At 45.5% G+C, this 27,917-nt stretch overlaps 1 protein-coding gene across 1 annotated transcript in view; it reads right to left on the bottom strand.

The window, feature by feature from the left end:
• JARID2 (jumonji and AT-rich interaction domain containing 2) overlaps window positions 1-27,120 on the bottom strand; it is a 224,261-nt gene extending 197,141 nt beyond the window's left edge. The window contains exon 1 of the mRNA XM_059835974.1: window positions 27,087-27,120. The gene's annotated coding sequence lies outside the window, so the exon portion shown is untranslated. The remainder of the gene's footprint in view (window positions 1-27,086) is intronic.
• Between the last annotated feature and the right edge of the window lie 797 nt (window positions 27,121-27,917).

The raw sequence follows: 27,917 nt of genomic DNA, 5'->3' as shown, positions 1-27,917 counted from the left end.
TCCAGCTTCACTCCACGCATGATCCAACAGTCCCTGAAACTACTTCTGGCGCAGGAACGCACCCATTATAAAGCTGCACGTGACCTGCACTACCACCACCTCTTTCAGGCATCTCTCTCAGGCTGCACACAGCTCTTCTTGCACACTGTCCAACAGGAGAACCTCTGCAGACCGAGACCCAGATTATGTGCGCTGGTCCTCAGGCCACTACCTCAATCCATTTTTTGCAGCTGTAAGAAGCAAAGTGGAGAGAACTAGAAAACCAGACTTTAAGCTAAAAAGCTGGACAGCAGGCTAGTATTTAACATGTACAGCTGCAGAAAGCGTTTCACTCAAGTCTTTGATACCTACCTATCTCGCAAGGAAGAAGCACAGCCGAGCAACGAGGCTATGCAAACATTTCCAGGTTCTAAAAAGATCGAGCCAGTCAAGCTTTCCCCCTGTGGTTTGCATGTCGTCATCAGCATTGCTTCATGTTTGTATAGCCTTATAGCTCAAATATGTTTTATATGTCTTTGGAGGATGAGTGCACATATTTATGAGTTACAGTGATTGCTTCTTCGTGAGCAGTGCACAGACATGTGCACGACAGAGGTTCCCAAGACTGCAATCCTGTCTCCAGCTAGAACGCTGTAAGGGGGAGAGAGGCAGGAAACCAAACTAACATACAATGGTACTGACACGTTTTATTAGGAAGGAGCATATATAAATTAAAGAATACCGCAACAGCACAGACCCAACAAATCCTCCCTGCTACAGCTGATTCTTAAACAGCAACGTTTTGCAATGCTAAGGTAAATGATCTCATCATCTATATTTATTTAGTATCCTTCACCTTAAAAGATCCCACAATACAGTGGGGTTTTTTTGTATGCATATACATCTCTCAGCTGCCCTTTCCATTCTCATTGTTCACCTCCTTCCCTCTGCCCCAAATTACGTTGCAGCATTGGGTATACGAGTTGGTACACAGGACTGAAAGTAAAGAATCCCATGAGGAGGAATTTACTCAGCAGAGATCCACTAAAATTCAATCGCCAGTTTCCACCAGATGAAGATCTAGCTTCACAATTAACCGAAATCTGAGTGGGATTAATATGGAAAGGTGCACCAAAACTACAACGGAACAGGAATACCACAATACCCGTGGTTTCTGCTGCTTTCCTACACTTAGATACCAGGAAACCACAGCCATCATTTTCAAACGCGGACGCAAAGATCCGAGATCAAGGGAATCTTTGGAATTCGTGTTGACATTTTGTTTCTAACCAAGACCAGGTCAAGCCCCTCCAACGTCTGCAGGTCCACCCTTAGCAGGCCTACTACAATTTTTGTTTGTTTCTAATTAAAAGCTTGCTTTTGTAACTGGTTGATTTCCAGGTGTCTTTTGGTTTCTTGGTACAACTGAATAGACAACCAGAGCATTTCCTATAACAATCACAATATTTAAACCACAATCAAGCTGTCTCCCGTTTACCTTCATGTCTGATAGCATCTTGAGGGAAGTTTCTCCATTCAACTACACCCTCCTCTCCTACTTAATACTTATGACCTAGAAAAAATAGTGCTAAGAATTTTTAAGACTAGCCCAATGTCTCTTCTTCAGCCACCAGCTTAAAGGAACTGAAAAGCAGCAGCAAATCTTCCACTCGGTGAGGGTAAAGCAATCGCCATCACCACAGCCATCGGCAGCGAGAACATCTTTCCACAGGCTCTGGAACCCTTTGTCTTTGTTGCAGACGTTTTTCTCCCTCTGATCCCAAAAGAGACTAAATAAATAAGATTTTAACTCACATCTACATGTGTTTCAAATTAAAATTCTAAAAATGGTTGTTTCCCCACGTATTTCAGAAGCCGCCTATAAACAGCTCCTCTATTTATATAGTCCTAAAAGCAGGAGAGTGTCTTAGCTGTAAGACCAGACGAAAGCTGAACTCATGCCCACAAACTCAGAAGTAGAGCCAGATGTCAGATACCAAAGAACCAGACACCCATGCCAGCCCGCATTCTTCACACCATGTATTTTTTTAATTAAAATTATTATTTTACCACACTATTAGTAATCTCCACATTTAAGTGCAAAATCTCGCCTGCTCAGATACCACTCTTCCCCTCCGGTGTCATGCACAATATAAACCCTATTGCTGCCGGTGAGTTTGATGGAACCTCTGACCTGACCCGCTCATCTCTGCTGAGACCTGAGGAGGGATGGAGAGGACAGGGGAACCGCAGAACCGGGAGTACCCTGGAAGCAATGGAGACAGCACTACGCAGAAACTAATTTCTCTGCTTGGCCCCGCTCTCGTTTAACTCAAACAGATTTAGAGAAAAAGCTGCATTACCACAGTTGCTTCTGAGCCAACATTTACTCTGGCAGGCTATCATCAGAGCTATTGAAGTTTTTCTCTCTCTTTTTATCCTACTGAAGTGTTATAATAGGAGCAATAATACATTTACGTTCGCTTTATTCTTCCTTAGCACACAGTTCAAAATTCTATAAATGACACTGAAGTAGGTAGCAGAGGCGTTTTGGCTGTACTGCTCACATGCTGCAGGCACTCAACCTCTCCTCTGTAGGCTACGGCAAGGACTAATCCTGCCACTTCATACCAGCTATTGACATTTTGATTAAACAGTGCTGCCTACAGAATGGAAAGGCTTCTCCCCAAAATATCTGCATGAATCTGAGACGCATAGATGGCTTCAGGATCAGTAAGAGATCATGAACTATGATGTGAAATGAACGCATTTTCATACTGAATCATTATGTCGGTCGTAGCCACCAGCTTGGCATTGATGGGCGATCCAGGAGAGCTTCGGGAGTCCTGGCAGACGGTGTAAAATAAATAGCAGTAACACACCGAAATGCATCAACTACGGGGCTAAGAATTCCCCAAGTCTTTTCCAAAAGTCTGGAGACTCATTTTTACACTGAAACTGTAGAAGAGAATTTCTGTGGAAAGGCAAGGGCAGAAGATGAAAGGAAGAAGAAAGGCCAGAGAGGCAGAAGAAAAGACACAGCTCATTAGTTTGAAGAATCAAATGTTTAACCTGTTTGTTTATACGGTCCTGAACTAAAATTTAAGACAAGGCACGCAGCACTGCTTACAACCTCGTCTTGTCCTATGTACGAGATGGCTAACGTGAGGCCCAGCAATCTAATCCAGCTGGGATCCTATAAACCCATATTGCTGCCACACAATCTGAAGGATACATGTACAGCAGAAGAGTAACAAGAGTATTAGGGACAGAGAGAGAAAGGTAAAAGCCATCTAAAGTAATATGGGTGAAGGAAAAGGAAAGACAGACAGGAAAAGACCTTGCAGCGGCTGCCTTCCCAAAGAGCTTCTCCTGTATCAACCATCAGGAGCTTTCCCACTGGACTCTCAAACTGCTAGAAACCTCACATCACCTCACCTGGGTCACATACATATACACACACACACGTATACTCCATTAGTAACAGAAATAAAGAAGAGGAAAGAGCGACCAGAGAAGATGCATCCTTTCCAGCACAGCTAACTCCAAATTTATGCTGCTCAACTATAAGATGCTACGCAATCATCTTGACCAACACATGGCAATTACACAAGTGGCTGATGAGTGGTGTTAACCAAGAGCACTTGACTGCGTGCTGGCAAGCCAGTCAACGATAGCATCCACCACATGTAAACCACCAGCTCGCATATAAATGAATCTCAGATTAAAACCAACATAGAAAGGATCGCTGAGATGTGGAGTAAGTCGACTGTCTGTTTACCACAGTAAACATGCTATTTTCTAGTGTCCCTGAAGATGTTGGCTTTATCATTTTCAAACATTTCCTTTTTTGTAGTCAAAATGAAGACAGACGATTTAAGAGCTGACAATCTCTTCCCCTTACTGTTGGGAGACTCATAACAGAACCAGCCCCCACCTTTCTGCACACAACTGCGTGAACAGTTTTGTAAAATCCTGCAACTTACTGATTGACTACACTTCACTCAAAATACAACATAGCTATCCAGTGTTTCAAACCCCTCTGCAGGCTCTAGTATTCATACCAGGGACAAATCTTGCCAATTCTTCCTGCAAAATGTCACAGACACACAAATCTTCCTCAGAGCTAAAACGCCTTGTGAAAGACTCTCACTCTTTTCTCTCCCCATTACTGCAATATTCTTTCACTCCACATTGATGAATCCCATCACGGTATTTCATAGAAATCATTTTTGTAACTACTGTGCTGGCTCGGTCACTTCCATCTTTGCATTTCTTGACTGATTCCCTTTTCTCTACTGTTTTACACTTTAAAGCCCTCTACAACCTATCTCCATCTTCCCTGTCATCTTTGCATGAACGGTCCAGATGTTGAATCGCACCTCTGATTAATCTACCGCCTATTTTTCAAGCCATAAAACAAGCAAATAGGCCCAATTAGCTTTATTCCTTTTTTAAGCTACATCAACTTTACTCCTAGATTTTCACCTCTACTAGAAAGAGAAGAGGGTTAAGGCAGTAGATCTTCTTAAGGTACGTTTATACTCAAAAGAAAGCTTTGGCAGCAATGTGGAGTCCAGGTTTGCTAGACTCTCCATGGCTCTTCGTATCAAAACATACTAGTACAAAAAGAGTAAAATGATTTTTCTGTAGCTCTGAGATTGCAAATCAAACTCATTTCCCTGCAACAACAATTCTAAGATTCAGGCTTATTCAACATTTAAATGAGCACTAGTCAAATATGAATCCTGCTCCTTTGCCTCTCATCTGTGTGGGAAGATACTCTACTAGCAGATTTCAAAAATTGGACAAGGAACTGTATCCAGAACTAGGTGCAGAATTATACTTAAGCTTTCTAACGTCACACGTTTTCTTGATACAGAGATGGCCTTACTCATACCTGTACCAAAGCAGTGGCTACATGTAATTTCTGCAGAAGGTGGAAGTTGCACAATGTTAAGAATAAAACAGCTAATAAAAATTAGCTTTGTCAATGCATTAAGAGACTCAATACACAAAGACTTAGTGAAGTGACATATTTCGTGCAGGTTTAACTGTTGAGTAGTACAGTGCTATTTTTACATAGGCACTGTTTTGACTAAGACTACTTTTTTGCTGAAATTGAGAGTCCCAGCTGTACCAGCTAATGAGGTGTACATGTGCAAAGCACTACTCTCATCACAATTAAACCACTACAGGACCATGGTAAAAATTTTCACATCCAAAAGTAAACTAAGGATACTTCAGAAATCACAAAGAGAAAGCATTTTCCTGCCACTTACTAACTCAATCAACACGGGGGGAAAAAAGGCTGTATTCAAGACCTCTTTTAAGATGAGTTAACGCGAAATTCTGGGCTGGGCACTCTGTGTTGCCCGTTGCCCTGCATTCATCCTGGCAACAAAACCCAGCTCCAGGGCAGCTGCCTCGAAAAAGTCTTTTTGGAGAACAGCATCTAAAATGTGCTGTTGTGGCCAGGACACCCCACAAGGACAGCAATCCAGAAGTAAAGCAATTTGCTATGAAGTTTATGGATAAAGCATTCGCAGAGAAAGTTTTCCTCTGGCCACATGTAGTAGCATATGTGTTTTTTCCATTGCTGAAAACATTTTTTTCCCCTATCAGAAGACAGAAAGATTAGGAAAAAAAAAACAAACGGGGCGGGGGGGGGGGATCTTAATTAAAACTGTGACAGAGAAACCAACCTGACCAAAGTGGAACTGTAAGCACCAAGAAGTGAATGAAACTGGTAATCTATATCACTCATTTCCCCCCATGGTTAACTACGCTCAATCCCCGTTCCTATGGAAAAAAGACAGAGAGGAAAAAAATAGGCAAAAAAAACTTCTCTCCCCTTAGCTCTTCACGTTGCAGCTCCTGTACCCCAATGCTCTAAAACTGCATTTTGCTTCAAAAAAAACTTTCCTGGATTTTCAGAAGGGTGCTTCCCTTTTGCAGAATCTTTATTCACAAAAGGAAAAATATTTCTCTCAATAGAATACCTGAGTTCAGTCTGATCAGAAAGACAGTTTATTCTGCAAAACTTAAAACCTCATACCATAATGCACGGAAATCCATTAGTTTGCATCCATGACGAGAGAGAAAACTGAATTAGATAAAAGGGAAAAGAAGGAAATTTCTATTCCCCTCAAACATATTTGCCAAAACTCCAAACTATGCTCAGTTCCTGATGAAATTTTTCTGCATGATCTCATCTTTATTGCATCTGGTTTTGGAAGACACTCATGCAAAAAAAATCAGATTTGTCAGTCAACAGACAAACTTCAGTTACTAAACCTTTTTTTTTTTTTTTTTTTTAAACTACTGACCTGGGACAGTTTTTTCCTTGCCTGCATGTGCAACATAGACTGAAGGCTGACGAGACAAGCTCCCACACCTGTAGGAAGTGGAGAATTTAGGCTAAAAATTCTGACTGACATTTAACTTAACACGGTAATACTTCTCTGGGGGAGGGGAGTTTCCTATAGCTGCATTAATTCAGGCTAAAAATACTCATGCTGACATGCTGTCATGTGAGAATCTCTTTGATTCCAAGAGTTTATTCAGAGCCTTCGTGTTACTTTGAACTTTTTTGTTGTTTAATATGATCATCGCTCCATTTGTCATCATATGACAAGAGCAGACAATTACACAAGCTGAAGATATGTCTGCCAGTCATAGCATGCCATCTTGCTGCTGTCAAGCAAAGAGATGTGCCTCTACACACCTCTAGATTGAGTTCATTAAACCAGCCTGCAGGATATCCCTCGGTAATGACACAGATGAAAGACCAAATTAAAATTGCTTAATTCAGATACACAATCTCTAGCATTTTCCACCTTGCAGTCTAACTGGTTAAGCTGCATGTTTGAATAAGCCATCCTAGCACAGAAGCGGCTCCGATTCTCCACCTCCATCGCTTTTAATTAAAAGTGGAAGATAGAAGATCATCTGAAAGATTTTCAGAGTTTGTTTTGTACTTCCCTCAGCCTTGAATATCAGCTAAGCTATTTAAAAGAAAAGCAGACTGGGCAGCCACACATTAATGTGCCTCCTGTCAACCGAAGCACGGAAAGCAGCTCTCTCCTACGTTAAAATTACCACAGGAAGAGGTGAGCACACCAGCGATGGTGGGTATCAAGCAAAAAGCCGTGTATCACCTCAGAGAGCGAGCATCAGTGTTTTCAGTGCTCACCGCCGCTTTCCCAAGGCCACTGTGTTGCCTCCAAAGCTTCGGTGCTTTGTCAGTGACACCACATTACCTCCATGCTCCTCATCCAAAATCCAACTTCCCAGCAGAGTGTTTTGATGTAGTATTTTTAACCATGTGTTCCTTTAAGCTTTTTTCATTTCCTAATATTAAATATGAAGTTCTTGTCACACAACTGTCTGTCTCATACAAATAGGATGGAAGAAGTATGCTTAAAAAGCAAACGTCCAGCAATTTTGCATTAACACTGTGAGAAGACCATGCGGAAGTAGCACCTACCTCAATTAGTACATTGAGCCATGTTTTCAAACAAAGCCTAATTAAAATAAGCTCTTCTGAATCTCCATCGAGAGCCAATTCACCAGCAAGGGGACAATTGCTTAACACAGCCTCCTACGATGAAATACGTTCCCGACGCTGGCATAGCAAACATCAGCGTTAACACCAACAGGAGTATTTCCAAAGCCAATGCATTTACAAGTCTAAATATAAAGCTGGAATCCCAATTTCCGCTACTTCCTCGTTAGTGGCTTAACATATTGGAGTGGGGGGAGAAATCTTAATAAATACGAATAATAAAAATGGTTATTATGCCTCAAACATTACTACTGCATTTTTCAGGAGAGCTAAATGTATCCAAGGCTATATGTAACTACTGAAGTGTTTTCTTTACCAACACAATTTGGCATGGCACCAGCAACCCGAAGGGCAACAGGAAACCACAAAGTTCATTTGGCTCAAAATTTGAGTTTTTCTAAAGCCTGATTATACAACAATGCATGTTTTTTTTAAAGAGACATTATACTGTAGATAATTTGGTTTCATTTTTAAAATACTCCCATGAAGCAGCTGTAACTCTAAGCTGAAACTCAAGCGCCAGCCAGGGCTCGCAGCAGAAGCGAGGACGCTGCAGCGGGCAGGGATGCAGCAGCGGCGGCGGCTGCCCCCGGGACAGCAGCGCGGGCAGCTAACCAGCCTGCCGCCGCTGCCCTGGGAGAAGGGAAAAAAGACCCGTTCCCCTTCTGCTCCTTCCACTTTTTGCATTTAATCAACCTTTCTTTGCTTCTGCTACCCAACCTACGGAAGAGCAGAGAGCCAGAGGGAAAATGATGCTAAGGGAGGCCTCAGGAGGTGGGCTCGCCTGTCCCCCATCCCCTCAGGGAGCACTCGCCATTCAGGACAGAATTTGGCCTCTTATTAGGGTCCCCAGCAGCAACCGGGCCGCTCTGTGTGGGGACGGGGCTTGGGAGCAGCCTGTGTGTCGGGAACAACCGCCCCACGGGCGCAGACCTCACCTCCCGGCACCCGTTCTCTGCCTGAGAGGACTCCCTGTGTCTCGCAAAAGCACGTTTCCAGCGCGGGGGCATCAATCAGCGTAGGGGCCCATCCACCGCGCCGTGCGCACACCCGAAACAGCAGCTTCCCAGCTCAGCCTCGCCTGCGCAGGCACCACCAAAGGCTGCTCCGTGCCCCCAAAATACAAATGCCCCACACGACGCGCTCAGACACTTTATTTCCATCCGTGCAAAGCCAAGCTACTGCACCGTGAGGCCGAGCAGGGCCCTAACGTTAATAAATGGACAGGCCTTTTGCCACGGAGGTTTTGGTTTTTCTTAAAACCACCTCCCTCAAAAAACATTCAACCCATTTCCCTCTCTGTCAAGAGAAAGCGCTATGCTGCAGTTTCACCAGCTGCAGTTTAAAGCCCGCTATCTTTCTTCCCTCGATTTATAGACCGGAGGGACGGACCCAGCACCGATGGCTCAGCTCCTCCTAAGCGCTCGCTGCCGCTATACCCCGCTCCGCACCCCCCAAAAGCAGCCCTCCCACACCATTTCCAGCCCCGCAGCAAACCACAAATAATAAAACAGCAACAGAGACTCCAAGGGAAATAAATGGTAGCGCTTACAGCGACTGTAAACGAGGTGCGGGAAAGGGAGGGACAGAGGGCACGGGCAGCCAGATGGGGATTTCTTTTGGCTGCTGCTGCTTTTCTAGCTACAAAGCGCTGGCAGAGGAAGCGCTGCAAGCAACTTGCTCCCTGGAACAGCACGAGGAAAGGAGGTTGGTCATGTTTTGAGCCTGAGCCTACAGATAACAGAGGCCAAGAGAGCAGCAACAAGCACGGGGAGGAGGCAAATCCTTCTCTCACGTCTGCTGGGTTGCAGCAGCTCATGTGCCTCAGCAGAGCCGCAATGCTGGAAACGAAGCCGAACCCCCCCGAAGCCGAACCCCCCTGTCTTCTCGCTTCACCTGGCAGGACTCAAGAGTGTCCTCGTCACACATCACACCTGGAGAAGTGCTGCTTTAGCCACAGGCCAACGGTTTAGCCAACAAACATGCATACTACCGGCCGTGCGCTGAGCTGAACGGCATTTGCTCCAGCATAGGAATCTGCCTGCATTATGGCAGAAGAGCTTAAGCGAGAACACAGCTTTGCCCGGCCATGACGACCAGCCAGAATAAATCTCATCATCTAATTTGTGTATGAGTGTGCCTAAGCTACCCTGCGCTCACGTTGTTCAACTCACCCCCTGCGTGCCCACCGAAATGCCCGCCCGCAAGCATGCTTCCAGGCAGGCGTGCCTCCCTACAAACAAAACTCATCCCCTCTGGTGACAATATTGCACCCCCAACCAGGAAAGCAAAGGCTGCCTGAACGTTTCAGCGGCAGCCTACGCCGACACCATTTAGCTCATTTCATTTCCAAACGCGAAAGACAGGTCTCCAATATACAGACAACAAATCCCCGCTAGCCCGTTCTTACATTCAATTTGCATAACAGATCACTCTACAGCATTAGCAAAATTCCACGCTGCAAGCACATTTAATAAAATCATAGCGACGACGGCTTAAACAGCGCATTAGTTAAAATTCCTGCAATGCCTATTATCGGCGGAGTTACATGATACGGGGAAGGGTGGCGTGCCCTAATGAAACCTCGCGCACACAGCCAACAGACTGCAACAAAGACTGGAAGATCACATGAACGCTCCCAGAGAAAAACAATTTAAGACCCGAACCCCCCCCTTCTACCTCCCAAAAGCCAGTCTGGCATCATACAAGCAAAAGCCCTACTCCGTGTTACATTCCTGGAGCCTCAAGCAAAGGAAAGGAGAATTGGTAGAGGAACTGGGCGCTTGGCCCCACCGCAGAGGCATGCTTTGCATTCTTAAGCAGCACCCTCTGAAACCAATCATCGTTATTCTCTAATTGGCTGCAAGGAACCTCGTTCAAGCCTTGACAGCCAAAAGAAGTACTCTGACTTCTGGTGACCATAGGAGACTGTTAGCAGCAACTCCCCCAGTTGACAGATTGGGGGGGCAGGGGGGGTGGCACACGGAAATCTGCCTTAAAGCTGTGCAATTATTTTATAATCAAAGTACGAGCAAAAAAAGATGCACAAGACAGAAGGGGAACTGACTTACTCGCGACCAAGGCAGGTACAGCGCAGTAATTCAGGTGCATACATTTACATGAATCAGGGCAAAAGCTGTTAAAGAGGGGACTAAATTGAAGAGGATCCTTAAACCACCTTACTCCTAAAATATTTTGCTCTAAGGCAAAACACGCACCGTGTATTTTAAAGCATTAAGAAACTAATTCTGTAAACAATAATGCCTCCAGCATGCACACCGAGCGCCGGAATGGATTCCTCAACTTGGCCTCATCACTTATGCATCTGATGAAACAAACACTGACAGCTTTTTTGCATTTGTAAAGGCCCCACAGCAGCTGTGGTGATCCCACCATAGAGCAATGAATTAAGCCTGAAACCCAGCTGGGTCTGCACAGAAGCCTTTTTTGCACAATACAGCAAGACTATCATTGTTAACCTAGGCATTATTGTAAAATATTCTGCATTACATTAAGGACAGAGATAGAGATGCCCTGGAAAATTAGCTCTAATAGGCAATTTATAACATTTAAAAATATGGATACCCCATTGATTGCTAATTGACAACAGATTTCGGTTTCATTTACACACAACCACAGTGAATCGGGTAATTAGAGAATATCGCTTAAGTAGGAAACAAGGCAAAATTAAGAAATAACCCACATTAAAGTTATAAAACATATGACAAACTTCTATAAAATGAATGTATAAACAGATGAAATTTAAAATAACTATCAAAATTATCGATCTTGAGATCAGAAGAAATTTGAGACAGACTCTTAGAGGAAATGGACATATGCATGCTTTCATCTAATACCCCTGTTAAGAGTTTCTTTTGAGGCTAAAGCAAGCAGCTTAATGCATTAAATAGTGATATTTAGTCAGATATTGATTATATTATTCTTCCACTTTTCGAGTGCATAAATATTTAGTGAAAAAAGAGTCGGGAATGACATTTAACATCGTATTTAGGGGAGACTGAAGAAATTCAAATAAAGTTGTCTAATTTATAAAATAGACTCTTCAGCTCATCTCGCTGAGTTATTAAGAACCCTTAGTTATTAAGACTGAACCACAAAAACATGCATTTTTCCAGCAATGTACAGAGACATGCGAAAAAAGCAGCTAAGTTGTGTAAAACACCCAGAAGAATCCAAGGTGCTATCCCACCGACAGGAAAAAATTTTAAGCCTGTCCTCACAACTTCTCAACGTGAGGAAACCATTTCTCTGGGTACCACAGCAGAAATACGCTTTCTGATTGTGAGTAGTACGTAGGCAGATACTGTGTGTGGTTTGTCTTCCCCCTGCTTCTCCTCCTTCTATAGGATTACTCAGCTAAGTACGGAGACTTCTGGATGACGACTTCACACAGACTTCCAAATGGTGCCAAAGTAAAGGTACCAAAAGAGCAGTGGAGAGCACTGATTAAGCAGGAGGAGGAAAACAAAGTCACAAGGAGCAACTTGGAAATAAGCAGCTAACTTAGAGGTAGGAATATGGTTAGCAGAAATAGCAAGATGAAAAATATCTTCCATTTACCATTTTTGAAACCCATGCGTTCCTCCACAACGCAGAACTGAGCTAGCCAGAGAAACTAAAGTCTTATTAACAGAAACCAAAATTACAGGCAGCAACAACAAAAAACCTAATTCTTTTTATTTGTGGCATTGCCTCTGTTCCCAGGCCTTTTTTATTTTCAGCAGGAGGAACTGAGGGGAAGGGAAGGAAGGGAGAGAGAGCAGAAAGTAAAAAACTTAAGGGGGAAAAAAAGTGGAGGGGTATTACGGAGAAAATGAACTTCAGACTCTGCCACATTTGGCTAAAATGAAGTAAGATCCAATTGGCAGCTTTTGAATGTATGACCCTCCAAAGGCAAGCTGTCAGCTCAATAACAGTTGAAGGAAATAAATGGACAACTCTGTACTGTTCTGAAACGCTTGTGTAATGAAGTTACAGTTGCATCCTGGAAGATGGCCAAAAAGCATAAATCAATGAGCAACCAACCTTGTATCATTTTTATCACAACAGTAATAGTCATCCAAAGGTAGGTTGTTTATTAAGCCCTAGTAATATTTGCGTCAGTCCTCCACACCAGAAAGTTAAACTGACAATAACAAGGAGCCTCGCTGTGCCGAGAAAATGTGGGCAGAGGTACTTTTCAGAAGCGACAATAAAGCAGCTCTTCAACCTAGTCCAGGAAGAGCCAGACGCATGAATCTCCTACAGAAAGAACAGTGAGATCACGGACCTCGCCAACACAGAAGAGCTGAGAAAGTTTACTTAGATAGGCATTAGACAAGCCAGGCACTGGAAAATATCATTAGATGAGGCTGTATAGCATTACACTTTGCTCCAGAGAACTTTCTCATGCTGAGGCATGAACCAAGTATTAAATACGTGAACGCAAGAGGCACAACTAAAATTTTGTTACGGGTAACCCTGAGAGCTGATACTTGCACCTTCAAGAACCTAAAGGTCGTGTCATTGTGGAAATATTCTTCGTTTCTCTCTAGGGATTTCCTGCACGAACAACCAACCAAACCAATTAAAAAAAAAAGAAAAAAAAAAAAAAGCCATGCAAATGACAGCAACGTGGGAGATGCAGATTTAAAACCCTGTTTTTGACAGTTTTATATTCTCTTATCTATGACAGGATTAGGAGCCCTGATAACCCGTCTGCTATAACTGAGATTTCCCTTACTAGATCTTGTCCTAGTTTCTAAGCTGAACAGTAGGTCACTCAGCCAGTCTTAGAATTGTTCTTACAGTCTTTTGTCTCAAATAATGCCAGCTATTCAATCTTCTTTCTTTCATGCTTAAAAATTTATATATTACTTCTTGTTTCAAAGGGCTGCCTCAAGAGATCACCTATTATTTTGTTCTTGTCTTTAACTAGACTAGTTTATGCATGGGCTTAACATTATTCACGTATGTTGAAATTAAACTATGTATTAATTCCCTCAGATCAACTGCAGATCGTTGCTTTTATTGAAGAAGGTGATCTAATCACTGAGAAAGTCTAGTGGATTGGAAATTTGGAAACCAGCTGGAACTATCTCAATGGCATTCTTCCACTGAGGAATGAGTTTTCAAAGCTTCAGCTTTGTAACACCTGGGTTCCTGATTAAAATACTGGGTCTTCTCTGGTGGGGAAAAAAACACCTGCACATTTGGAGAGCATGGAATAAAGGAAGAAGTGGTGTAAAAGTATGAAGCCTTTTAAGGGAAAAGGATAACCTTTCAGCCCAGATGCAGTTTATTGCTCCATGAGAACAGAAGAATGGTGATAAATCATCTATACAGAAGATAGTTGAGAGCAAATTTCAGAACACCTTCAAAAGCATGCCTGAACAGACATCTTCAAAGTCTTCTTCCAAAGACAACAGTATAGTGTGATTATGTATATTCTTCCATTGTAAAAGATGAAGAAGCACTTCCCTCCTAAGCTATCACGCCTGTCAGCCACGCTGTAGCTGATCTTCTGAAGGCATGACCACGACACCATGACTGAGGGAGCACACGAAAGTAAAAGCAGCAAAAATATTGCCGAGATGGCTAAAGACAGGGACAGTGGTAGGACCTAACCGGGAACTCAGGGCAAGCCATCCTCCACACACGCAGAACTCCAACCTCCACACAAGCAGAACTCCACATCCTGGCCATTTTTCTCACATTATACTAACCTTGGTTTCACAAACTCTGCCGGAAGGCAGGTTAGCTCTCCAGAGCTGAGCACACTCACGCTTCCCTGACAAAGCCCCAGACGTAGCTGCAGTCATGCTTGTAGCGTGCAGGCGATAAAATGACAATGCTCTGAAGCGCCTCTGAAAAGAGCTTGTGTGAAGGAGACGGATTCTGCAGAGCTGATAACCAGGCAGTCCCTCAGTCGGTACCACACACCTACTCGTGGTTATGCAAGCTGAACAGGGACACGAAAAGGAGAGAAAGAAAAGAAAGAAGCAAAGGCATATCCAGAAAAAAACCTTCCCAACAGCTAAAAAAAGCTTCTGACCGCTTTGCCAGGGAATCCCTGTGGTCAACTCAACGCTATTCCAGAGGGGAAAGCAGGACACGTACGGACAGGCGTGCGTGCAGGAACACCGCTCCTGGTCCCATTTGGGCCAGGAGGCAGAGCCTAGCAGGAATGGCCTCAACAGTCATCAGCCGTGAATAGACCAGGGGTTATAACAGGCTGTCTGTAAGGGAAGAAAACAACAGATTCATCCCTGGCAGGATCTGTGAAAAGTTGGTGGGGAAAAAAAAAAGGGAAATAATAGTTTATCTCTTCACTCTCCTCCATCCAAATTAGTGAACCAGTAATTTCTAAAATACCCCCAAGGGATTCATTTCACTGCGTCCTTGACTGCAATAGTAACGGGCATAAAATGACACCACAAAAGGAAGAGGAATCAACAAGAGTACAAGAAAAGATGCTTATGAGGGGAAAAAACATGATTACCTACATCATAAACACATCTCCTTCTTCTGCATGATACACCACCAGCTTTCATAGCAGCCAGCTGAAGTAGTAGTATCATGAAACACTAAGTATGATATAAAGAAATTATATTACCCAGAAGACTTTAAGAGACCGTACTTCTCTTAACATATTTATGCTGAAAATTGTACTCCTGCTCTCCAAAGCAAGAGGGCCCAGAAATCATTATAACCGGTCTGCCACCCAGCCTGGAAGAAATCTGACTGCCTTTAGCTATTTTGGAAGGTCATACTCAAATGGAGACTGCAAAGATCCTTTCAATAATGTGCACTGGTTTTTACGACTGGTCAGTCGTGTCACGTAATGCTGCTCTTGACTGAAAGAGCATGAATATTAATGTTTTATAAATAAAAGCCTTTAATGTAGGTGAATTATGAAATTAGCTTTTCCTGAATGCTCACATCAGCAGGATTCGATTTCCCAAAAGTTCATAAAAGGACTGTAAAAAGGGATGAGCAGGGCCACGTTCCACTTTTCCTCCACAGTATTTGCGCATTAACAGTTTGCTGAGCCTTGCAAAAATGTAAGTATACACCCAGTATTTTCTATAACCAACACTCAAATTCTGCACGCAGGCTTGAGAGACAAGTAGCAACAGTGCAATCCCTCCCCTTCCAAAGTACTTCCTATGGAGCTGCCCCCAAAACGAACTGCAGGAACCTTTCCCCATCTCCCCCTTTGGCCTTCAGGAAAAGAAAAAAATACCGCAACAATAGTTCGTTTTGCTTTCTTGCAAAGAGGTGCCAGCAGCTTCGTAACAGCTAATTTCCTGAGACAGAGACGACGTGGATAGAGGAGCCCAATCGGAGAAATACACAGAAATGAGAAAAAGAGAAAAGCATGGGACTAGAAGACGGGGGGGGCGGGGGGCAGGTGGAAGTGAACTGTAAAAACTGCCAGTACTGTGCACACTATAATGAAAAGTAAGGAAAGAAAAAGAACAGTTATTACATTTAAATAAAATATTAAGAGAAGACGCTGGAAAAGAAAAAAGAAACCGTTCAGAAAAGAAAGCAGGCAGGACAACATCTAGTAAAGCCATTAAAACCATTAAATGGCTATCACCCTCTTAGAAGACTAACATTCCTGCCTGCCAATACTTGCACACACTCTTACACAGGAATGGCAAAATCTCAAGCCCTGAAAAGCACTTCGGCATGTGCTTAACTCACAAGCTCCAAGTACTTCAATTGACGTCAATAAGAGTATTCATACATTTGAGACAGGCACGTGCTACAGCTCCTTGCTGGATCGAAACTGAGGGTGCAGTTCCACATCTCTTTTTAATCCGCAGCAAAGCTAAAGAGGTCCTTGTGTCCCACCGTTCCCTAAACTGTGCCACTCGGAAGTCTTTGCAGGCTTGCACTGAAGCCAGACCATTTAAAGATGAGGAGGTGGGTGAAGAAGAGGAGAGCATTGGCATAACTATTTTTTAAGCCTGATAATTTCAGTGACCCTATTTCATATGCAGCTCTTTAGTTGTATTGATATGGCCACAGCACTATACCATGAAGGAAAGATCAGCAGGGTCACCAGTGCTGGCTTCAGCGGTGAGAAAAAGGCATGTTCCTGTAATTAAAGGAAACCTTGGGTTTTGTAGCTTGATTTGACATGGTTTGGCCTTCTCCCTACTTGGGAACCTGGGGTAAAAAATAGATCAGCGTGTCAGTTCACCTACACATTCAACAGACACGAGTGGTTTTAACAAGAGAAGCTAAAGCTACCTCAACTTATTCTTCACTAGCACAAGACAAAACAAACAAAGCCATGGGAATTTTCTGGAGGAACTCCCTTCTGCAACCAGGTCCTTGCTGTAGAAAGTAGAATGGTACACTGGCTTCACTTCCACGGTGGGGCTCCTGTATCATGGGGTGGGCGTGTGTGGGTGTTGAATTAAAAAGAGTAGTTCTTCTACCACATTTAGTGGTGGAACTCAGCTTCCAGTAGCACAGCTATCTTAGTTTTATTTTCTTCCCCTTTTTTCTTCTCTTGTTTAAGTTTAAAATTGTTCAAATCCTACCCAAGCAAATATAACACTTAACAACAGGAGTACGCTTTTAATCCTCTTCTAACATATTCTAGCACTTTGGAAATTATCATGGCACTACCACAGGCACAAACATCTTCAGCTTCATTTTCACCTGTGTGGCCTAACTTCATTTCAACCTTATTTAATATTCACCATGCTTCCAGCAGTAGGACAGTACAGCAAAATCCATGCCCGAACAATCCTTAGAACAGACAAGGACAGCTAATTTTGTTTGCTAGGAAATAAAACATGTATCTTGACTCCTATTTAGTCACCATTTCACAGCCCATTTAAGCCCACGCTATAGCTAACAAAAGCAATCCTACCCCTCCCTTGCCACTTCATTTTGTGGCCCTGCAACACCTTCCCCAGACCAAGTGTTTTTACAGCTACATCACAAACTGCAATATTAAATGAATCCACATTAAAAATCAAACATATTCTGTCACATCAGTTTTAACCTGGAAAGTCGCCAATCTGCGGTGGGAGTTATCACCCGGTACACATGTTGGCTTGCAGAAGAGAGGGGGAATGGGCAACCAGAGGAAGGCTAAACCGCCTCTTTCAGTGCAGTGCAGGCTTAAAGTCATCATAAAAACACGGCATTAAGCAGCTTACTGGTCTCCACATTCACAACGTCATTACTGAGGGCAAAACGCAAGAGCTACACACAGGACATTTGCACCACAGATAGGAAAAAGAGGGCAGTGGAACAGGACATGAGAGCTTCTCTCTGCGGCTGCTTCTTTTCTTTGTAGTTTTTATTGGTTCAAGGCATCACAGACAGACTTGAAAAAAAAGAAAAAGCCAGCTTCAAAATTATTTGCCATTAGGACAACCACTATTTCTTCCAAGTTATAAATAATTCACAAGTTACAGTTCCTGTAGCATCCTGTAACTCCAGCTTTTAAGTAACACGAAGCCTCTTGTCTGACAAAGTGATAGTACTGTGTCCCCCACTATATGTTGAATAACTAGAACAAAAAACATAACATTGCTAAAAGCTTTTCAAACTTAAGATAAAGGCCTCAGTAGCAGAAAGACTACCTTCTTCTTACAATCTTACTCCAGTGCAGTACAGCTTTTAATAAATGATTAGAGGAAATGCTATTCCAACACATGAATTTCTGCTTTATATCCAAAACTGAAAGGGACGTTCCCGGGTCTCAGAAAGCCAGTCTGCACCGTGGCAATAGGCCATGAGAATTTTCATCATTATCACTGCGCTTCGGGGGGCGGGGGGGGGAAGTGACTATCAATCAGAAAACCACATCCCAGGCGTCCATCTATGTCATCCTCCTGTGAAAAACACTCACATTAAGGCCGGTCGTTTGGAACATCACCCAAAAAGGAACCGCATACAACACCAGCTTAGTTATCAGTCAACTTTACAAACAACAACAGAAAACCTTCTTTTCGCTTGGCTTTGAGTTTTGTAAACTCAAAGTCTGGACCAAGTTTTCTCAGGCTGAAACCAAAACAGAAGCAGTTCTATTTTTTTTCAGCTCGAGTTAAGAATTTAATTGATCTGGCATACGTGCAGGATTGGAAATTTCTATTACGGGGTTTTTAGCACGCACACCGCAGCTGAGAGATTTGGCTTACAACTTTGATGTACCAAAAAGAACTCTGTGGGACAAACTGGCTGAAAGTAATATTCACGACATAAAAAAGGCGAGAAAGAAGGAAACATATCCCTTCTCTAAATCACCCTTAGTCTGCCTAACAGGCACCTTATGAAAAGAAAAAAACTATAAACATATGGCGGTAGCCTGCAGCAACTTAAAACTCTAAATGCAATTTCTAGACTATGTACTTTTTGGGCATAAAGATTCCCAGCTTTAGAACAGCACAGAAAATGATATGCTAAATATAACAACTAATAAAAATAATAATAAGCATCTCAAAGAGTGAGACACTGGACAGACTCTTGTCCAAGACTCATGGTTTCTGTCCACTTTATTAGTAGCAACCTCAAAACATATTTGTACATTGCAATTCACTTGACTCACATGCTTCACAGCTGCAAGTTCCTCTTTGTATTTCTTAAAAACGCAGGCCATTCCCAAATGTACCTAGAGAATTGTTGTTAGCTGTTTAAACGGAGTTGTCAGGGCCCAGGGGAAACTGAATTCCTGTCACTGAGGAGCCTCAAAAGCTTACTGTCTTGGTCGGACTCCCCAAAATGCAGCATGGCTGGCAGGATACCTAGCACAAGGCTAAAGTTTACCTAAAGCCGTAGCATATTTTTTTACCCAGAAGAAAATAAAGCCCAGTCCTCAAAGAGAAAAGAAAGCCCTTCCCCTAAGATACAAATGTGGGAAAGGGCAGAGAAGACAGTCCCGTTCTTGTGGGCAGTGAAGGAAAAAACCATTAAGTCAAAATGCCAGTACACAACATTGTCCAGAAATATTGGGGAGCACATCTCTACTTCCACTCATACAAATCTGTTTTAGTAATAGGCACAGAGCTTATTTCCATACGCATATAGTTGAAAGAGCCAATAATTTCTCCAAATTCACTCCCATCGTTCTTAATTTAAAAGCATGCATTGCTTCAAAACTAATCTGCAAGCAAAGCTAAAAATGAATTGCTTGTAATATATAGTTATCCTAACTTGGCTCAGACAACACAGTATCAAAGTGCAAAGCTAAGATTAGTAGATTATGTCAGAATGAGCTCCCATGGTTTATTTTTGAACTTTATAAATATCGTTAGCCAGTCATCATAGCACGCGTGTGCCAAAACACGCTAATCTCCTGCAACCATCACGTCATCCAAAAGATGTCAGACCAGCAAGGCAAGCTCGAAGAACTGAAAGCAGAGCGCAGGGACGCGAATACCACAAGCCCTCCTGGAGCATGGCAGCAGGCCACAGTTTCTCATACTATTTGCATTTCTTCTAGCCTTTAGGAAGTAAAAGCCATATAGTAACAGCCACAGATCCAAAACCACCTTTCTGCAGAGCAAATCACGGGAAGAACCTGGCAAAAAAGACCGCAAGAACCCAAGTAGGATAGACCAAGCAGATTACACATTACAGAAGAGAGACATTCAGAAAGGATTAAGTCATGCCCCTCAAGTGATGCAATGATAAACTCTTCTCGGGGCATGGTCACATTTTTCCTAAACTGATTTTTAGCAGCGTCAAAATGTCTGACTGCAATTGCAGCGATCCTACAGGCACTAAACCGAACCTAACCAGAAACTACTCCTGCTCCACAGCCCCGACCTAGATGCAGAAAATGTACGGAGGTCTTACTACAGGTTTCTCATTCTGTTTTCAATGCACTTTTTTAATCACTTAATCCCATTTTTATGCCTGATTAAAGGAAGTTTTGTTCCCCCAGACAAAAATACGGGATATGGTTTATGATGCGTCAGTCCAGGATAAGACATTTGCTGCAGAAATGCTGCAGCAGTTTCGGATGTCACTCTTCCCTACATGAACCAGTGGATCGATGATTTCCACCCGAGTGTTTTTTCCTTGCTGCCGTGCTCAGCCATACTGGTCACTCCAAACGGCTTTCTGCAGCAGCATAAATTAAGCCGATAAACTTTGCACAGGAGCAGATAGGGTACACTCACACCGTCCGTCTGCTCGCAGACCAGGGAGCCGTGATCTCTAGCCGAGAGCCTCGAGACACAGCGTTCAGCGTGGCAATGCTCTCAGCCACCGCTCAGCTTTGCCACCGATCATGGCCACGCTTGCACGGCGAGTCAAAGAGCGGCATTTTACAGCTTCGGACCCTTCAACTGCATAAGGAAGCGACAGACAAAAAGAAAGCACACGTGGAGAGGAAGAGAGCTGATATATTTCCAAACAAGCCCTTGCTGCTATAATTAAAGGGTTTATTCCTTTCCCACAGCCCACCACTGGAAATACCAGGCCTCTGCCGGATTACCAAAGGAACGACGTCAGAACAGGATGTCATTACACGAGGGAAAGTGTGAAACCCGAGCGAGCGAAACGGCAAATGGTTTAAAACCTTCTACCTACTGATTCATTGAGAAAACGTTTTTGTGACCGACCGAAATAAACTCACCCCTACAAATGAAAACCAAGAGTTCCCAAATAAAACCTGCCCGTTAAAAACCAAGAAGGATCACATCCAATATTCCCAGTAGTAACGAGCCAGCAAAACAACCCATCAAAGATCTAAGAGAACACCAAATACATTTTGGCAAGCATATTATTTCCTGCATCTGAATTTCAGCGCCAAGTACTCCTCACATACTAGACCCGAATTTTACAAGCGATTTGCAGCTTTTAAGTTTCCTAGTGGCTTCCTACCACTTAAAAATGCTTTAAATAAAAAATGGTAGTAAATATAAAAAGTATATGCGTACCATACCCCATCACTTACTTGGACACTGAACTCCAGGTATGTTTTACCCTTTTCTCTAAAGTCATAACAACAGGTTAAGGGGCTTTGTATTGAAGGTGAAGAGCTAGATCATAAATACTGTCAGCTGAAGTTTTGGCCCATGGCATAGGGACATTTAGGGCCACTGGCATCAGGAAACATTTAAGGGAAGCTCAGGTTTGGCAACACTGAAATTTGCATTATTAGACTTGAAAGTTAATGCCCCGTTAATCCTACACAGAGGCAGTCAAATCCATCAGCACTATTGTTTTCAGACTGTCTGCCCACTAAGGCAAACAATGCATCATTTACACTTGGTTTACATTTATAGTTGGGAAGAAAGCCATGCAAAGGACTAGGGGGGAAAACCAGAATATTTTAAATGCAAATTTGGATTTCGAAGCAATGCATGTATTCCTCTGCAAATTCCACATCTGCTAAATCACACAAAAGCTGTGTGCTTGTAATAAAAAATAATAAACGTGTCTCTGCTTTTCCTTTCCCTACTTTAAAATTACCTTTAAGCCTCCCTTTCACTTGAGTGCTGCAAACTGGAAACTTTAGAAATGAAAGCAGCTGGTGTTTCCCCTCCCTCCCCAAGTTCAAGCTGATTGAATTCAGTCACTATACAATATAAATGGCCAAAAAAACCCCAAAACAACCCCCAAAAACATTTCCCTCCTCCTCAAGAACTTTCAGTTATGTTCGAAGCAGGAAATATCAGTAATGTGTATAAACAAAATATAAATTTTAAACCTGAAGTCTCCTTAGCTTCAGACTATGAGATTTAAAAATTGACCTACTTTATGTAATACTCCCACAGCTGAGTCATCACAGTATCAACTGGTCTCCATCAGCTGCAGGGTATGATCATCACTCCAAAAAAAAAATGCATCTTTTATTTTATTATTATGTTAAAAATACACTGTTAATCTAACAGGCCAGACCATAACTGGGGAGGGGGAAAATCCTCAAGGAAGTTTGAACTGCGTAAAGTAATTCCTGCATAGCAGATGCTGTGCCTCGGAGCAAGAGCCCGTAAGCTACAAGATAGAGTATTGGTCGAGGCTGCAGAAATACAGATTAGTTCCATCTCTGCCACCGTTACAGTACGTAGCTTCAGGCAAGTAATTTAGACTTCTTTCTGTTTCATCAAACAATAAAATGGAGGGAATGCGAGTGACAGAATCGGCTGACATTTATACCACACTTCAGCGTATGCGTAACATTAGCTGTTTTTACATCTACAGAAAAGGATATAATGTATTTTTAATACTGGCTTAGCAGGCCTCATAAGAGGAGGTGAAAGTGCTTAATGAACATTAGAAACTCTTCACAGGGCGCCTTGATTCATTATAATTCACTCTGGACAGTATCTTACACAGACTTCGGGCTCACAGTCCATTGGAACGAGCAGGAGTCCGTTAGCATTTCAGGGCAAAGCATTTGTTGATAGCAAAAAGTAAATATTCCTTTAAAAAAAAAAAGGATTTTAATTACTAGTTTCTAGTTATGTGCCATCCTATAGCCACTTACAACACAATGTTGTAGCCTCAACAGACCAGGAGAAGCTTAAGAGGAACCCAAACTCCGATCTCAAGGGCAGCTAGCATCCTTACACTGTCAGCTGAAGTCATACGTACAAAAAGGAAAAAAAAAAAAAGAGTTGAGGGTGCTACGCTGCTGGAATCGTTACTGCAAGCCTGAAAAAGACCGAGCACAAGAAAGCTCCAGAAGGTTACGTGAAATAAGATGCAACATACACTGAATACTACCTCTGCTACCACCGGTGTATCTACATTATTTCTTGTAGGAAGTGGTCAAACTTAAAGCACGCTGTCAACTGCGGCGCCAGAGGAGGGAAATGAGCAAACTCCTGCAGAAAACAAAGCAGGGCAGGAGGGTCGGGCTGAAGCCCCGGGGTGCCCAGGACCGGGCCCCTGCACACAAACGTCCCTTACTCAGGAGGAGTTGGTGCTCCTGCGTGGTCACCGTCCTCCCCAAAACTCCCTGCGCCCGCCTGAAGCGCGCCCAAGTAGAGAGTATTGTTTCAAAGGCTGCAGCGCTGGCGGGAGCTCTCCTCGGACGTCTGCAGCACGGTAATCCCGGACAGGCCTCGCCAGCCCTCTGTCCGAGGGACTCACCGGACGGCCGTAGGTGAAGCGTGTCACCTCACGGCAGACGACAGCACTTTTACCTCTGCAAGGACAAGGAAACAAATCACACGAGGCAACAGTAGTGACATTAGTCCTTAATTGTATTTTGCCATCTGCTACGGTGGCAGAACTGTGCAGGTATTTAAAGACAGTAATCCAGCTGATACTCCCGAGACCTAAACCAGCAAGAACAGAAGATTCGCTCTTCAGCATCACAAAAACGGGCAGAAAAATGCACCTGTGAAATTACGCTTAAGACTTCAAAGCTTTTCATTTAAGAACTATTAATTCCAAGCGCATACTAAATGCAGTCTGGCTTCTCGGCTGATGCTTTACAAAGCTGTCAGTTTTCGGAGGCTTGAGCCAAAAGGCAGTATTTGATATGTAAAGATGTTTGAGAAGGAGGAGGGTGAAGTGAGAAGAAAGATTTGTGTGAGTCAGCCATAGTTCTTTTAAAAATCAAGTGATAACGTTTTTAAAGCTCAGAAAAAGAGATGCATACACGGATTTCCTCATTCCTGGGTTATCAGTCGCAAAAGATAACGCTCTCAAAGTTTAAGAGAACTTTTAATTGCGGCCACTTACGAAGCGGGGAGCCAAGCCCCGCGACGGCAGCCTGCAACGCGCAGGCTTTACTCCATTGTTCTCCCACCACCTTTTTGTTTTCAGAATTCATTTCGCAAACGCCAAAAAGCTGCAGCCTAAACAGGCTCCGCTCCGCCTGTGACAACCCGCAGCGACGCGAGGAGCGGGGCCCCCGGCGCGGTGCCCGGGCAGCGGTGGGCGCTCGGCCGGCCCCCTCGCTCCTCACGGCGGGGCATCACCCCCCCGGCGCAGCCCTCGCCCCCGGGGTGGCAGCACCAGGGCCCCGCGGCCGGGCAGCGGGGCCCGACGCTCGGCGGACCATTGTTCCGCCGCGGCCCGGCAGCGGGGCAGGGGGGGGCCGGTGAGGCGAGGCCTGCCTCAGCCGCTGCCAGCTTTCCGCGCCGCCTCTCCCGGGTCACCTGCGGCGGTACCCGGGGGCCCGGGCCGGAGGCCTGCCCCAGGGGCGCGGGGTGTCACCGGGGAGACCGCCTGACGGGCGGGGGGGGCGCTTAACGGCCCCGACCCAGGACAAGCGGCCGCCGCGGAGGCCGGGACGCGCTGGCGGCCCCGACCCGGGGTCGGACGGTCACACCTGCAGCCGCACAACAAAAGGCCCTGCTGGCACGGGCGAGGGGGAGGCGGCGGCCGCGGCCCGGCGTGCTCCGCCGGGCTGCCGCAGCGCCCGAAGGTCACGGGCAGGAGGAAACGTGCCACGCGTGTCGCCACGCCGCGTCCCCACGCCGCCGCCGCCCCCGCGGGCAGACGTGACCGGCCCTCCCCGCCACGCGGGGCGGCCGTCGCCAACCTCCCGCCCCGAAACCGGCAGGGCCGGGCCGGGCGGCCCCGCACCTGCTCACCTGGCCCGGGGCCGGGCCGCCCCCTCCCCCGCAGCGCCGCCGAGCGCTGCCCCGGGGCCTCCCCCCGCCCCCGCCCCGCCGGCCCGCCTCGGCTCTGACGTCACGCCGGGGGCGGGCGGGGGGGGGCCGGAGCGCCGAAGATTCCACGGCGCGCAGGCCCTTCCCTTTGTGACGTCACGGGAGCAGGGCGAACCTGGCCGGGCGGCGGCGTGGCCGGCGGCCCGCGGGCTCCCGTCAGAGCCCCGGCAACCTGTTGCTGCCGCCGCCGCCGCCGCCAGCGCGCCCCGCCGGCACCGCCGCCTGCCAGAAACAAAAGGGGGGGGGGGGGGGCGAAAGGGGGGGAGGCCTGTTAAAAAAATAAAAAGAGCGCCGCCGCGAAGTTGCAAGCGGGGAGCCCACGGCACACTGCCCGCCCCGCCGCGCCCGCCCCGTCCCTCCGGCCTGCCCCCGGGGCCGGCGGCAGCCGCGCTCGGCCCCTGCCCGGCGGTGCGGGAGCGGCGCCGCATTGTTCGCCCCCGCGAGCCCGGGGCGGCCGCGGGAGCAGCGGTTTGGGGCGATCTCCCCCCCCCCCCCCCCCCCCCCCGTAGTTATTAACACCGCGGTTGTTCCCCCCCCGCTTTTGTCTGCCTGCCTGGGAAACGTGGACGCCTCGCGTGTTTCGCCAGACTTTCCACCCGCCGTTCCCGTTTCGATGCAACACTTTAAACTCGCCGGCCCCGGGCTCCCCGCTCCTCTGCAATGCGGATGTATTTTAATTCGGAAATTTCGGGGGGGGGGACACACGCACACACACGACACACCAGGCTCCGAAATACGGCGCAGCACCCCCCCACACACACTTCCCCGGGCTGCCCTTCAGCGGGGCGGGCAACCGACAGCGGCAGTCAGCGGGAGTCAGCCGCAGTTTTTACCGAATCTATAGAATCGCGAGGGAAAGTGTCCCGAAGGTCACCCTCCCCGCCGGGAAACACCCCCCGCCGAGGAAAAACCGGCACGGTCGACAGCCGCGATATAAACTACAACTTTTAAAGCCCCGCATCAAACACACCCAAAAGCGAGGGTTTACCCCCCGCCCCCCGAAGAATTATTATTTTTCAACGCGCAGATAAAAAATCATTATTCGCTCTACTGCATATTTGGCTCATGCCCTCAGGTTTTTTTCCAAACGTAAAGAAAAACTCCCCTACGCCAATCTGGAGCACGAACAAAAATCCAACTGCCCGTCCACATTTATATGTTTAAAGGATTAGACAATTACCAGGGATCGGTTCAGCGCCTGAATAAAGAGAGGCAGAAATACAGCCCGGGCTGCGCTGCATTAGCCCAAATTTTCGAGCCATCGTAATGAATTCTTTTAAAACTGTACCGAGCCATTTCCCCCGCCCCATTATTAAGGTCAATCCCGAGGAACGCGGTCCCGGCGAGGCGATCCCCCCGCCCGGTTCGGTTTCTCCGGCCGGGCGGAGAAGCGAACGATCGCGTAGGGGAGAGATGGGATGCGGTCGTGCGAGAAACGAGCTCGCCATAACCAGGCGCTCGCTTTCAACTTAAAGGGCTTCCAACAGCCGCCGCCGCCGCTTCCCCGGGCGGGGATAGACACACGCAGAGGGTAAAAAATACACACCCCCCCCCCCTTCGCATGCAAAAGCGCAATATTAATAAAACCGCTTCAAAAATGCTGTTTGGTGCCATTACCCAGGCAGCCCCCCCCCCCCCCCCGAGCTCCCCGCCTTTCATCTAAAACTAGATTATGATTGTGTCATTTGAGGTCAATACATTTATGCGCTGGAGGAATCGCTACACAAATCTGGTTTTATAACCGAACTGGAGAGAAGGTTTCCCCGTTAAAAGGGGCCTCTGAAACTCCCCCACCACACCGCAGAAAAATAAAATTCAGTATCACATTTGTTTCGAAAGCCTTACAGCTGCAGGATTAGCTATAAACTTGACATTCACTGCCATTTCCTAAAACTGGGAGTCAAATGATAGATGTTATGACCACTTACGTATTTCTTTTGAATTATATTCCTCTTGGGTCTTTCTTTGCTCATTCTGGTATCCAAATTCTGATTGCAAAAGGGGACAATTGCTTCATGAATTAAAGCCGCGACAATTTAAAAAAAAAAAAAAAAATACCGAAAAAATCCTGGGGGGGAGGGGGTTGTTTGTAGTGGTATCTTGTAATCCGACTTTCTTTCCTCACAATGTGATTCTCCTAGCAATAAATCCGAGAAATGGGGGACGGAAAAAAAAAAAAAAAAAAAAAAAAAGACGAATACGAAGGAAACAAAAAAAAAAAATCACTTTAGTGAAACATTATAATGGAAAATTTCCCCCTAAACACAAAAAACGACGCCCTTGATATCCCCTTTTCTCTTTCTCAAGCCACCTAAGCGATCTGCAGGTCCTTAGTGTCAGAGCTGTAGTTACATCTTGGAGAAGGAAAGGGGCCGAAAGGAGAAGAAGATAAATAATCAGAACGTTGGCAGTCACGTTTGTGCCGCTGCAGCAGGGAAAGCGGCAGAGACAACTCCAGCAGCGGCGGCTCCGGCGGCGGCAGCGGCGGCAGCAGCGGCGGCGGCGGCGGCAGCGAGGGCTGCACGCACCGTGTGTGTCTCCGCTCCTCCAGCTCCCCCCTAACCAATGAGAACAGCTCTCCGGCAGCAACTTTAAATGGACCTGGCTCTTTTTTTTTTTTTTTTTTTTTAATATATATGTCTGCGTGTGTGTGTGCGCGCGTGTGTGTATATATATACACACACACACACGGGCACACGCGCACGCACACACACACACATACATACACCGCTTAGGGCCTGGCCTTAACTCCCAACCGA

This window comes from Gavia stellata, chromosome 3 (assembly GCF_030936135.1).
Source record: "Gavia stellata isolate bGavSte3 chromosome 3, bGavSte3.hap2, whole genome shotgun sequence".
In the NCBI taxonomy this organism is placed as follows: Eukaryota; Metazoa; Chordata; class Aves; order Gaviiformes; family Gaviidae; genus Gavia; species Gavia stellata.
This window is presented reverse-complemented; position numbering and strand designations above follow the sequence as displayed.